The 13486-nt window shown below is 46.3% G+C and overlaps 2 long non-coding RNA genes across 2 annotated transcripts in view; both read left to right on the top strand.

The window, feature by feature from the left end:
* LOC140410727 (uncharacterized) overlaps positions 1–12822 on the top strand; it is an 85147-nt gene extending 72325 nt beyond the window's left edge. Inside the window, exon 4 of the long non-coding RNA XR_011940717.1 lies at positions 10855–12822. This is a non-coding gene — a long non-coding RNA (uncharacterized lncRNA). The remainder of the gene's footprint in view (positions 1–10854) is intronic.
* LOC140410728 (uncharacterized) overlaps positions 1–13111 on the top strand; it is an 86222-nt gene extending 73111 nt beyond the window's left edge. The window contains exon 2 of the long non-coding RNA XR_011940718.1: positions 12852–13111. This is a non-coding gene — a long non-coding RNA (uncharacterized lncRNA). The remainder of the gene's footprint in view (positions 1–12851) is intronic.
* The last annotated feature ends 375 nt before the right edge of the window (positions 13112–13486 follow it).

The following is a 13486-nucleotide window of genomic DNA, read 5'->3' as shown; positions in this document are numbered from 1 at the left end:
GGCAGAGGGGATGATTGAGAAGAGTTACAGGGAGGTATCCACACCCAAGGTACAGGACAAGACTAGCTGGGTTACCGTCAGGGGGAAAAAAACAAACAGGCAGACAGTGCAGGGATCCCTCATGGCCGTTCCCCTTCAAAACAGGTATACCGTTTTGGATGCTGTTGGGGGGGATGACCTACCGGGGGAAGGCCCTAGCGGCCAGGTCTCTGGCACTGAGTCTGGTTCTGGGGCTCAGAAGGGAAGGGGGGAGAATAGAAAAGCAATAGTTGTAGGAGATTCAATGGTTAAGGGAATAGATAGGAGATTCTGTGGTCGCGAGCGAGACTCCCGGAAGGTATGTTGCCTCCCGGGTGCCAGGGTCAGGGATGTCTCGGATCGTGTCTTCAGGATCCTTAAGGGGGAGGGGGAGCAGCCAGAAGTTGTGGTGCACATTGGTACCAACGACATAGGTAGCAAAAGGGGTGTGGAGGTAAAAACAAGTTTAGGGAGTTAGGCTGGAAGTTAAAAGCCAGGACAGACAGAATTGTCATCTCTGGTTTGTTGCCGGTGCCACGTGATAGCGAGGCGAGGAATAGGGAGAGTGCAGTTGAACACGTGGCTGCAGGAATGGTGTAGGAGGGAGAGCTTCAGGTATTTGGATAATTGGAGCGCATTCTGGGGAAGGTGGGACCTGTACAAGCAGGACTGGTTGCATCTGAACCAGAGGGGCACCAATATCCTGGGAGGGAGGTTTTCTAGTACTCTTCGGGAGGGTTTAAACTAATTTGGCAGGGGAATGGGAACCGGATTTGTAGTCCAGCAACTAAGGTAGCTGATATTCAGGACGTCAAAGCGTGTAATGAGGCAGTGGGGAAGGGAACACTGACAAAGGAGAGTACTTGCAGGCACGGAGATGGGTTGAAGTGTGTATACTTCAACGCAAGAAGCATCAGGAATAAGGTGGGTGAACATAAGGCATGGATCGGTACTTGGGACTACGATGTGGTGGCCATCACGGAAACTTGGATAGAAGAGGGGCAGAAATGGTTGTTGGAGGTCCCTGGTTATAGATGTTTCAATAAGATTAGGGAGGGTGGTAAAAGAGGTGGGGGGGTGGCATTGTTAATTAGAGATAGTATAACAGCTGCAGAAAGGCAGTTCGAGGAGTATCACCCTAATGAGGTAGTATGGGTTGAAGTCAGAAATAGGAAAGGAGCAGTGGCCTTGTCAGGAGTTTTCTATAGGCCCCCCAATAGTAGCAGAGATGTGAAGGAACAGATTGGGAAACAGATTTTGGAAAGGTGCAGAAGTCACAGGGTAGTAGTTATGGATGACTTTAACTTCCCAAATATTGAGTGGAAACTCTTTAGATCAAATAGTTTGGACGGGGTGGTGTTTGTGCAGCGTGTCCAGGAAGCTTTTCTAACACAGTCTATAGATTGTCCGACCAGAGGAGGGGCAATATTGGATTTAGTACTTGGTAATGAACCAGGGCAAGTGATAGATTTGTTAGTGGGGGAGCATTTTGGAGATAGTGACCACAATTCTGTGACTTTCACTTTAGTAATAGAGAGGGATAGGTGCGTGCAACAGGGCAAGGTTTACAATTAGGGGAAGGGTAAATACGATGTTGTCAGACAAGAATTGAAGTGCATAAGTTGGGAACATAGGCTGTCAGGGAAGGACACAAGTGAAATGTGGAACTTGTTCAAGGAACAGGTACTACGTGTCCTTGATATGTATGTCCCTGTCAGGCAGGGAAGAGATGGTCGAGTGAGGGAACCATGGTTGACAAGAGAGGTTGAATGTCTTGTTAAGAGGAAAAAGGAGACTTATGTAAGGCTGAGGAAACAAGGTTCAGACAGGGCATTGGAGGGATACAAGATAGCCAGGAGGGAACTGAAGAAAGGGATTAGGAGAGCTAAGAGAGGGCATGAACAATCTTTGGCGGGTAGGATCAAGGAAAGCCCCAAGGCCTTTTACACATATGTGAGAAATATGAGAATGACTAGAGCGAGGGTAGGTCCGATCAAGGACAGTAGCGGGAGTACTTTTCTTCTGTATTTACAAATGAGAGGGGCGATATTGTTGGAGAGGACAGTGTGAAACAGACTGGTAAGCTCGAGGAAATACTTGTTAGGAAGGAAGATGTGTTGGGCATTTTGAAAAACTTGAGGATAGACAAGTCCCCCGGGCCTGACGGGATATATCCAAGGATTCTATGGGAAGCAAGAGATGAAATTGCAGAGCCGTTGGCAATGATCTTTTCGTCCTCACTGTCAACAGGGGTGGTACCAGGGGATTGGAGAGTGGCGAATGTCGTGCCCCTGTTCAAAAAAGGGACTAGGGATAACCCTGGGAATTACAGGCCAGTTAGTCTTACTTCGGTGGTAGGCAAAGTAATGGAAAGGGTACTGAAGGATAGTATTTCTGAGCATCTGGAAAGACACTGCTTGATTAGGGATAGTCAGCACGGATTTGTGAGGGGTAGGTCTTGCCTTATAAATCTTATTGAATTCTTTGAGGAGGTGACCAAGCATGTGGATGAAGGTAAAGCAGTGGATGTAGTGTACATGGATTTTAGTAAGGCATTTGATAAAGTTCCCCATGGTAGGCTTCTGCAGAAAGTAAGGAGGCATGGGATAGTGGGAAATTTGGCCAGTTGGATAACGAACTGACTAACCGATAGAAGTCAGAGAGTGGTGGTGGATGGCAAATATTCAGCCTGGATCCCAGTTACCAGTGGCGTACCGCAGGGATCAGTTCTGGGTCCTCTGCTGTTTGTGATTTTCATTAATGACTTGGATGAGGGAGTTGAAGGGTGGGTCAGTAAATTTGCAGACGATACGAAGATTGGTGGAGTTGTGGATAGTGAGGAGGGCTGTTGTCGGCTGCAAAGAGACATAGATAGGATGCAGAGCTGGGCTGAGAAGTGGCAGATGGAGTTTAACCCTGAAAAGTGTGAGGTTGTCCATTTTGGAAGGACAAATATGAATGCGGAATACAGGGTTAACGGTAGAGTTCTTGGCAATGTAGAGGAGCAGAGAGATCTTGGGGTCTATGTTCATACATCTTTGAAATTTGCCACTCAAGTGGATAGAGCTGTGAAGAAGGCCTATGGTGTGCTCGCGTTCATTAACAGAGGGATTGAATTTAAGAGCCATGAGGTGATGATGCAGCTGTACAAAACTTAGGTAAGGCCACATTTGGAGTACTGTGTACAGTTCTGGTCACCTCATTTTAGGAAGGATGTGGAAGCTTTGGAAAAGGTGCAAAGAAGATTTACCAGGATGTTACCTGGAATGGAGAGTAGGTCTTACGAGGAAAGGTTGAGGGTGCTAGGCCTTTTCTCATTCGAACGGAGAAGGATGAGGGGCGACTTGATCGAGGTTTATAAGATGATCAGGGGAATAGATAGAGTAGACAGTCAGAGACTTATTCCCCGGGTGGAACAAACCATTACAAGGGGACATAAATTTAAGGTGAAAGGTGGAAGATATAGGAGGGATATCAGAGGTAGGTTCTTTACCCAGAGAGTAGTGGGGGCATGGAATGCACTGCCTGTGGAAGTAGTTGAGTCGGAAACATTAGGGACCTTCAAGCAGCTATTGGATAGGTACATGGATTACGGTAAAATGATATAGTGTGGATTTATTTGTTCTTAAGGGCAGCACGGTAGCATTGTGGATAGCACAACTGCTTCACAGCTCCAGGGTCCCAGGTTCGATTCCGGCTTGGGTCACTGTCTGTGCGGAGTCTGCACGTCCTCCCCGTGTCTGCGTGGGTTTCCTCCGGGTGCTCCTGTTTCCTCCCACAGTCCAAAGATGTGCAGCATAGGTGGATTGGCCATGATAAATTGCCCTTAGTGTCCAAAATTGCCCTTGGTGTTGGGTGGAGGTGTTGAGTTTGGGTAGGGTGCTCTTTCCAAGAGCCGGTGCAGACTCAGGGGGCCGAATGGCCTCCTTCTGCACTGTAAATTCAATGATAATCTATGATTAATCTAGGACAAAGGTTCGGCACAACATCGTGGGCCAAAGGGCCTGTTCTGCGCTGTATTTTCTATGTTCTAACCTGATTGTATTTCCCCGTTCCCTTTCAAGTCCCTTCACCACCCCTAGCCCATCCCCCTATCAGAGGCCCCGATCTCCCGCCAAAAGGTACTGAAGTAGGCCATTTTCCAAGACCATATTTTTATCTCATCTCATCAAACATTCTTCATTTATTGGACTGTTCTATATTATTGAACTGATTGGCACCGTTTATACTGTGCCCACAATGCAGAAGGGGACACCTGGATGGACATTCATTTAAATCCCCTTCTGCACAGCTGGGAGACCTTTAATTCGAAATTGATGAAAGACACTTGTTCTGCCCAGCAACAGCACGAAGCTGCATCTTAATGATGGAAGACACTTGTTCTGCCCAGCAACAGCACGAAGCTGCATCTTAAAACGGCCCCATGGCCAGAAGATCGGGATATCTGCGAGTCAAGACACTGGCAGTGGGATATATGGCACAACTGTATTGCAAAGACTTATGAAAGAATGAAATAATATATTAATAAAATGGCCAAGGCAGGCAAAGAAACCAGAATAGAAGGAATAAAAGAAATGTATAGATTAGATTAGCGTCCCCTACACACACAGCAGGATAAAGATGACATTAACACCTCATCTAGCAAACACAGAAACAAAAGCATAGCACAGATAATCTCATCAACACGGACACACACCATACAGATGCAATTTGACAAAGATACACATTCTCAGTTTAAACCTGTCTGAGAGGTCTTAATCAAAACTACCCTTTATCTATTATGTTTGAGCAAATGTTCCCGCTCGAATTTGGATTCCTATAAAAATCCAGAGCGAATGTGTAATTGTTGAGATCAACGTGGACCAAGCCACTGTTTCTGAGCTGGCTGTGTGGGTCTCCCTGAAGGCTTCAGTAATTGTACAATAAAGAACAACGCTTTGAACCTTGCCTTGAGACTCGGCCTCTTGACTGCACTGGTACAAGGGATTTTTCCCTACAACAGTACCAAGTGCAGGGCCCCCTTTGCAGGACCCCTCTCTTCCTCCCTCCACCCCCCCCCCCCCCCCACCCCCCCCCCCACCCCCCCCCCACCCCTCTCCCCGTTGCAATCTCCCAAAAACACCCTAAGCAGTGCGCCCTCCAGCCCCTGCTCTCTGTCCAGGCTGAAAACAATCTTGGATAAAACATTACAGTGCAGGATAATTTAACAAACCGCCGCCACACAAAAGCTCTGAGAGCCCAGAGTCCTTTAGTTCAAGTCCAGCTTCTTCTTTTAATAAAAGTCCACTCCTAGTCAGAGCAAGTTAGGTTAACAGACCGCTGCCACTGTACAGAACTGAAAAAACGAAGTGCCCGTTAGGTCAAGTCCAGCTTCTTATCTTTAATGAAACCCCAAACCTATTCTCAAAGTAGTAGTGGAGTTCCTGAAACGTAACCCAAAGCTTCGCAGGATACAGCATTCCAAACCTCACCTTTTTGTAGAGGGCTGCCTTTACCTTGATGAAACCTGCACGCTTCTTGGCCAGCTCTGTTCCCAAGTCCTGATAGATGTGCACCTCTCAGTTCTCCCATCTGCTGCTCCTCTCCGCCTTGGCCCATCGCAGCACACGTTCCCTGGTGAAAGCGGACCACCAAGGCCCTCGGTCGGTCATCCGTCCTGGGCCTCCTTGCGGAGGCTCTATGCGCCCCATCCAACTCCAGGGGTCGAGGGAAGGCCTGCAGTCCCATCAGCACCTCGAGCATACCCATCACGTATGCACCCACATCCGATCCCTCGCAGCCCTCGGGGAGGCCAACGATCCTCAAATTCTGCCTCCTGGCTCTGTTCCCCAGCTCTTCAAGCTGCTCCTGCATCCTCCTCTGGCAGGCGTTCAGCTCCTCCACCTCGTGCTCCAGCTCCGTTACCGTGTCTGCCTGGCTGGAGAGCTTTACCTCGACCTCCCTGAGCGCCTTCTCTTGGACCGCCTGTGTCTCGACCATTCGGTCCATTACCGCTCTCATCGGGTCCAACGTGTCCCTCTTCAGTTCGGTGAAGCAATTCCTGAAGAACTCCATCTGTTGCTCCCTTGGCCAGTGGGCCTCCGCTCCCTGGTCCCTGCCGTCCGCCATGCTTCGCCGCCTGGTCTGGGGTCCCCGCTGCTCCCGCTTCGATCCTTGCCGCTCCACTCGACCACTTCTGGTCCAGCTGTCCATACCCCGGGGGGGAAGCCTCTTCCCTATCGTCTCCTCCACCGATTCAGGTCGGCAGGTCCCGAAAAAGTCCGTTGAAAAAGGTTTGTTTGCCCTTCAAGGGCGGGAGCGATCCGACCTGCGACCTGCTTCCTCGAGGGCGCCACCGGAAGTCGACTGTTAAATAAGTTAAACGCCCATGGTGTTACGGGTAAGATCCTGCCATGGATAGAGGATTGGCTGACTGGCAGAAGGCAGAGAGTGGGGATAAAGGGGCCTTTTTCAGGATGGCAGATGGTGACTAGTGGTGTGCCTCAGGGGTCTGTGCTGGGACCACAACTTTTTACAATATACATTAATGATCTGGAAGAAGGAACTGAAGGCACTGTTGCTAAGTTTGCAGATGATACAAAGATCTGTAGAGGGACAGGTAGTATTGAGGAAGCAAGGGGGCTGCAGAAGGATTTGGACAAGCTAGGAGAGTGGGCAATGAAGTGGCAAATGAAATACAATGTGCAAAAGTGTGAGGTTATGCACTTTGGAAGGAGGAAATTAGGCATAGACTATTTTCTAAATGGGGAAATGCTTAGGAAATCAGAAGCACAAAGTAACTTGGGAATCCTTGTTCATGATTCTCTTAAGGTTAATGTGCAGATTCAGTCGGCAGTTAAGAAGGCAAATGCAATGTTAGCATTCATGTCAAGAGGGCTAGAATACAAGACCAGGGATGTACTTCTGAGGCTGTATAAGGATCTAGTCAGACCCCATTTGGAGTATTGTGAGCAGTTGTGGGCCCCGTATCTAAGGAAGGATGTGCTGGTCTTGGAAAGGGTCCAGAGGAGGCTCACAAGAATGATCCCTGTATTGAAGAACTTGTCGTATGAGGAATGGTTGAGGACTCTGGGTCTGTACATTGGAGTTTGGAAGGATGAGGGGGGATGTTATTGAAACTTACAGGATACTGCGTGGCCTGGATAGAGTGGATGTGGAGAGAATGTTTCCACTTGTAGGAAAAATTAGAACCAGAGGACACCATCTCAGACTAAAGGGACGATCCTTTAAAACTGAGATAAGGAGGAATTTCTTCAACCAAAGGGTGGTGAATCTGTGGAACACTTTGCCGCCGAAAGCTGTGGAGGCCAAATCACTGAGTGTCTTTAAGACAGAGATAGGTAGGCTCTTGATTAATGAGGGGATCGGTTGTTATTATGGGGATTGACATATCTTGCGGATTATTGTTTATTGTTGATGGGTGTAAATGCAGGAGAAAATGTGAAAAAGGAGAATAAAAATATTTTTAAAAATAAAAAATAAGGGGATCGGGGGTTATGGGGAGAAGGCAGGAGAATGGGGATGAGAAAATATCAGCCATGATTGAATGGTGGAGCAGACTCAATGGGCCGAGTGACCTAATTCTGCTGCTATGTCTTAAGGTCTTATGGTCTCCTTCATCCTCGATATACGCACATCTTTCCTCCGTTGCACCACCTCCAGTCCTTATTTGAAAAGCTTGGTGCTGAGTATCTCCCCTGCAATGTCCATTATCCTGATGGCTGCCCTGCATACTTAATGCTGGGAGCTTCCTTCAAGTCCCACCATAGATAAACTTTGAGCCAATCAGACGACCTACAGCTCTGTATTTCCACTAGTGCCAGATGGGTGCATTACCCATACTGGGATGACTGGCAGTCTCACCACACTGAGTAGCACAGTTAAGTTCAGGGTCAGGGCACCCAGTGAGGTGGGTGAGGGGCTATAAGACTGGGTTTACGAGGCCAGGTGGAGATTAAAGGGCTGGATGACCTTGGGGGTGCCTCTGGTATGCCCCCGAGACCCCTTCGCTAAAGCTGTCAGGCTTCCTGCATGCTAATAGGTAAAATATCGCAGGGAACGGATGATGCCCTTAAGTGGCCATTAATTGACTGCTCAAGGGACTCAATTGGCCCATGATGGATGATTGATGGGCTGCATGATGCGTCTCCTTCCCACTGTAAAATTGCAGATGGGTCGGGGCAAGTGGGTAGGTGGCAGGAAAACCACCTGCTGGATTTCATATGCTCCCCAACTTCAAACCCACTGGTGGAAAGAGCATAGAACCCAGCCCATTGAGCCTGCCCTTCAGCAATGCGGGCTAGCTTTAAATGGCACTAGCCTCTTTGTAGTTAGTGCTGGTTGGAAGCAGAGATCTCTGAAAGTTGGTGCAGCCTGTGTTGTGATCAACGGATGAAAGATAATTGCACATCACAATCCATATGCCCTTTTTCAGGGCCTGTCCAATTTAGCCCCCAGGAGGTTCCCGGTCTCTAAATCAACTAAACAAGCAATATATTTGACTCTATGAACTACAAAGCACTTGAGTAAACTTGAATAGTACACACATTATTATGTTCTGCTAGAAATCTGTTTGCCTGCAATGTTATGGCAACCGAAAAAATGTTTAGAATAACATTGGATCCTTAGGTCACCCCAGTATTTATCATAATTAATGAATAATATTTTTGTGAGGTACAAATTCAGCTGCACTTTCCCACAAATAATGAATCATTTATCTTGAGTAGAAGAAGATTGGACAGAGCAGCGAGTGCAGAATCCTTCTTCCAAGTATTGTAATTAAATCATAAGGTCTACCTGAACAGTCATTTGGTTGTTAAATTTTAGAAAGCACAGCACTCTCTTGTTTTTTTTTAATGCTTTCATGGAATGTGGGTGTGGTAGTCACCACTAGTAGTATATGACATGTATTACGGCACTGCCCGTATAGTAGAGGCACATGGGTAAATCCCTGCCTGCTGGCTCCGCCCAGTAGGCGGCGTATAAATGTGTGTGCTCGCCGGTGCTGCAGCCATTCTGGTTACAGCACAACATCTTTGCTCAATAAAGCCTCGATTATTCCACTACTCTCGTCTTTGTGGTAATTGATAGTGCATCAATTTATTGAGCAAAGATTTTTTTTAAACGATGGATCTCCGCATTAAGCCTGATCGCCTGCAGCTGAGCCCTCAAGCAGCCTACGCTACGTCCGCCTTTGACCACTGGCTAGCCTGCTTCGAAAGCTACCTCCGAACATCTGCTGAGGAACCCTCGGACTCGCAGAGGCTCCATGTCCTCTATTCACGGGTGAGCCCTGACATTTTTCCTCTCATCCGGGATGCGCCCACTTACTCCGAAGCAATGGAGCTCCTGATGTTTCCTACGTTCGACCAGTCAATCAAATATATGCCAGGCACCTCCTGGCCACGAGACAGCAACTCCCCGGGGAGTCTCTGGGTATTTCTGGCATGCCCTGCACATCTTAGGTAAGGAACTGTGACTGCCAGGCAGTTTCGGCAGTCCAGCACACCGAACTTTTAATTTGAGACGCTTACGTTACGGGCATGAAGTCTCCGTACGTCCGCCAGCAGCTACTGGAAGGGGCCAAGCTTGATCTTGCGGGAACTAGGCAGCTCGCTAATTCATTAGAAGTGGCCTCCCGTAACGTCCAACTACAACCCCGGGGAAACAGGCAGGTGGAGAGGGAGAACGGGATGGTCTGGAAGGCCACCCTGCTGGTCCTGCAGTCTAAAAATCTCCCAGTCTCCCGCTGACAGGAGGTCCTCCCCGACGTGCTCCACTCCATCCGATCGCTCCTCTGCACCGCAACTAACGAGACCCCTCACAAATGTGTGTTTGCCTTCCCCAGGAAGTCCACCTCCGGAGTCTCGCTCCCAACATGGCTGACAGTTCCTGGACCCGTCCTCCTTCAGAAGCATTGCGGATCCATAAGTCGGACCCCTTGGTCGAAAAAGTCCATCTCCTACATGCAAACCCGCAGTACGCCTACGTGGCACACCCCGTCGGGTTCCAGGACACAGTCTCCCTCCGGGACCTGGCACCCATTGGATCCCCACCCACGACCCCCGATCTGACACCGCCCCCCACCCATGGTTGCCTCATTCACCCCTGCGCCACACCCTTCTCCAGCAAACCTCACCGCAACCCCCGCCCCAGTAGGATCCGTCCTCCCACTGGTTCCACTCAGGGGTGACGAAGACAAGGACAACATGCTCCTGGAGTCACAGGTGACCAGGTCGGCGCCCACATCACCACCAGGACTGAGGCGATCGCAGAGGAGGGTCAAGGCCCCCGACAGACTTAACTTGTAATGTTTTCCACCAACCCCGCCGGACTCTTTTTTTTTTTAACGGGGTGAATTTGGTAGTCACCACTCGTAGTATATTACATGTATTATGGCACTGCCAATATAGTAGAGGTACATGGGTAAATCCCTGCCTGCTGGCTCCGCCCAGTAGGCGGCGTATAAATGTGTGTGCTCGCCGGTGCTGCAGCCATTCTGGTGGCAGCTACAGGAGGCACAACATCTTTGCTCAATAAAGCCTTGATTATTCCACTACTCTCGTCTTTGTGGTAATTGATAATGCATCAGTGGGCATCACCGGTAAGGCCAGCATTTGTTGCCTGCCCCTATTTGCCTTCGAACTGAGTGGCATTTTTTTAAAGAGTCAACTGCATTTCTGTGGATCTGGAGTCACATGCCGGCCAGACCAGGTAAGCATTGCAGATTCCTTCCCTGAGGGACATTAGCGAACCAATTCGGTTTTTACGACAATCGACAATGATTTCATGCTCATACTTAGACTTTTAATTCCAAATTTCTTCTCTTGAATTCAGATTTCACCATCTGCTGTGGCAAGATTCAAACCCGGATCCCCAGAGCATTACCTCGGGTGTCTGGATTACTAGTTCAGTGACAATACCTTCTGCCACCACCTCCCCTGTACAGGGCGGATTATGTACTCAAGTCTGTTTGCGGTCTGAATCCGTAGATGTCTAACTGAGGAGCAAGGAACCCTTCCACTGAGCCAAGCTGCCATTTGTCAGTAAGAGTAAATTATGGTTTGCCTCCGAATGGCACAATTAGAAGTTCCATTAAAAATGGCATGCATCATTTCTGCGCACACAAGCATCAGTGCCTCATGTAGGAGGGAAGAAGGCAAATGTGGAGGCAAGGAAGATACACCAGGAATTGTTTGGAAAAATGTTTATGCTCTTGTGATTCCTTCTTGTGACTATTTTTAAATCTTCCTTGGGCTTTTTGAGGCGGGCAACAAAAGCAGACTCCTTCCCTACAGTGAGGGAATGAAAACTGAAGAGTGAGACTCCTGCAATGTATTATACAGGACAATTGGAATTGACGCTGTGATTAGGGAATGGGAGCAGGAATGGGGTAAACTAAAAGGGGGAAATTTTCCTACAAGTAAGGAGAGGTTAAGTGCAATTTCCATTTTCAAATTGAGCAGCTGTACACAATAGACATGTATACATTTTATATATATGTAATATTTATATATATATATATATATGTATGAAAATGTATTGCACAAGTTATTTTTGTGGCCTACCCATTTTGCTCCATCATGATGCTTGAAAGTGAAAGTATCCATTTGAGAATGCAGCTGTACTTGTCACAGGATTGAGAATAGGAAACAGCTATTAATCCTTTCACTTGTAACTGTGCATTGCCAGTATAGCTCATTCAAGATGACAGGTTGGTGATCTATTAAGAGTTTAGCTTCTTTCCCACCTTATTTTGCTCTGATCTTACTGTTACTCAAAGCTACATTTTCAGCAAAATTAATGTGAAAAGTGAAAATTGATTCAGTTCCAAATGTTTTGCTTGGTTTGGATTTGCTATATAATGGACAAATCTGACATGTTAAATTAATATAAGTTAGATTTGGTCTTGCCAAATTGGTCAAATTCGTATTGTTTAGTTCAAAGTTCTGAAAAACCTATTCTGAAAGAAACTGTGACAGTTTCAAGTTCACAAAATGCCATAATGTATAGTGTTGCCGAGCTTCGCAACTGGCCTTGTAACAGGAAAGAGAGAGACAGATTTGTATTTTTCTTTAGTAAATGCTCTGCTTGTGAAGCTTTTCTCCTTTCATTCACTCCGTTAAGTAAATGCTGGGTTATAAGTTCAGTGCCTGCTGCCTTTGGTTACCATGGATACTGTAGGTATTGTGGAGAACATTCATTTTAAGGTGCTCAGTAGTTTTAAGGTGCTAGGTTTCCTTGGACAAAAAGAACTGAATTTTGTTGTTACAAATTGTTTATCATTCTAAGAAAAGGAGCAAAAAAAAATTACTTTGAGCAGCCAAAATGTGTAATAAAAATATTTTCCCTCCAACTGCAGTAAAATACTTAAGATCAAAGGTGTAATATAATGCATTAAAATAGCTTTTAGCGAGCAGCGCCGCATAAAATAATTTCCTTTTTTGCTTGATATCTGACTTGTGTAATACGGTTTAGTACAATTAAGAAGGTAACAGTTGTCATCTTTTGGAAGCATTTTCATTTGGGATTCCCAGGAAAGGCATAGTTACCTGTGTAACTATAGGTCAATGTGCTTGAACTGATCTTCTGCTTCAGAAAATAGGCACCAATTCCATTACCCTAAGCACTCCCAACCATTCGGTTCCTTCCTCTGCTTAAAATATTATTGATAGTTACATCTCCTTATAATTATTAATAAACGCTGTATTAATTTCAAAGCTATACATCTATTAAAGTAGTTCTCTGGCAGACGATTGTAAATTTTAGAAAGAATTGATTAAAATTTTTATTTTGACAGTACTTGAACTGTTTAAATTGGCTTTTGGTCACAGAGTCAAATAAAGTGCCATCACAAAGATGAAGGTTTGGCTGTACCACTGAGTTCATCAAGTCCTTTGAAGTCAACTACCTGACAACCACTGAATAAATTGTGAGTAAAATGACTAGCGGAGTATGAATGAAATACTGCAAGGACTAAGAAGAAGAAAGTGGATGTCGGCTTACAGTGATGCCACTGTGAAGTATTGAAGGTTACATTACCTTTGAAGGCATTACTGGCAAATAAAGCTTTGATCTTTTGTCCGAGCCAAAAGGAGAGCTTCCTGCATTTTATTTACATTTTCTTTTATTTCTTTTTAGCTAGGCATATGCTACCTTTTACGATAAACTGCACATTAAATCTGCATTAGTTCGTCGTCAACATTTTTCCTCTTTGTCGCAGAAAATGCTTTATTTGTAATGCAAGCTGAAAATGATTGATAATTGGTTTTACAAAGCATGGAAAAAATAACTGCAGAGAATTATGTGGGCAAAGCAAATCTGACACAAAGAATGAGGAACAAGCAAACTAATCATGTTCAAAGCAGAATGAAGGCTGTACTTTAACTTTAAGCCTAAATATGTAAATGCAACCATCTATTAAATTATTTGATCAAATTACAAAGACTGAAAACATTGCAAGCTGTGA

This window comes from Scyliorhinus torazame, chromosome 4, assembly GCF_047496885.1.
Source record: "Scyliorhinus torazame isolate Kashiwa2021f chromosome 4, sScyTor2.1, whole genome shotgun sequence".
NCBI classification, from domain to species: Eukaryota; Metazoa; Chordata; class Chondrichthyes; order Carcharhiniformes; family Scyliorhinidae; genus Scyliorhinus; species Scyliorhinus torazame.
Note: the sequence above shows the minus strand (reverse complement) of the source record. Positions and strands in the feature narration are given on the sequence as shown.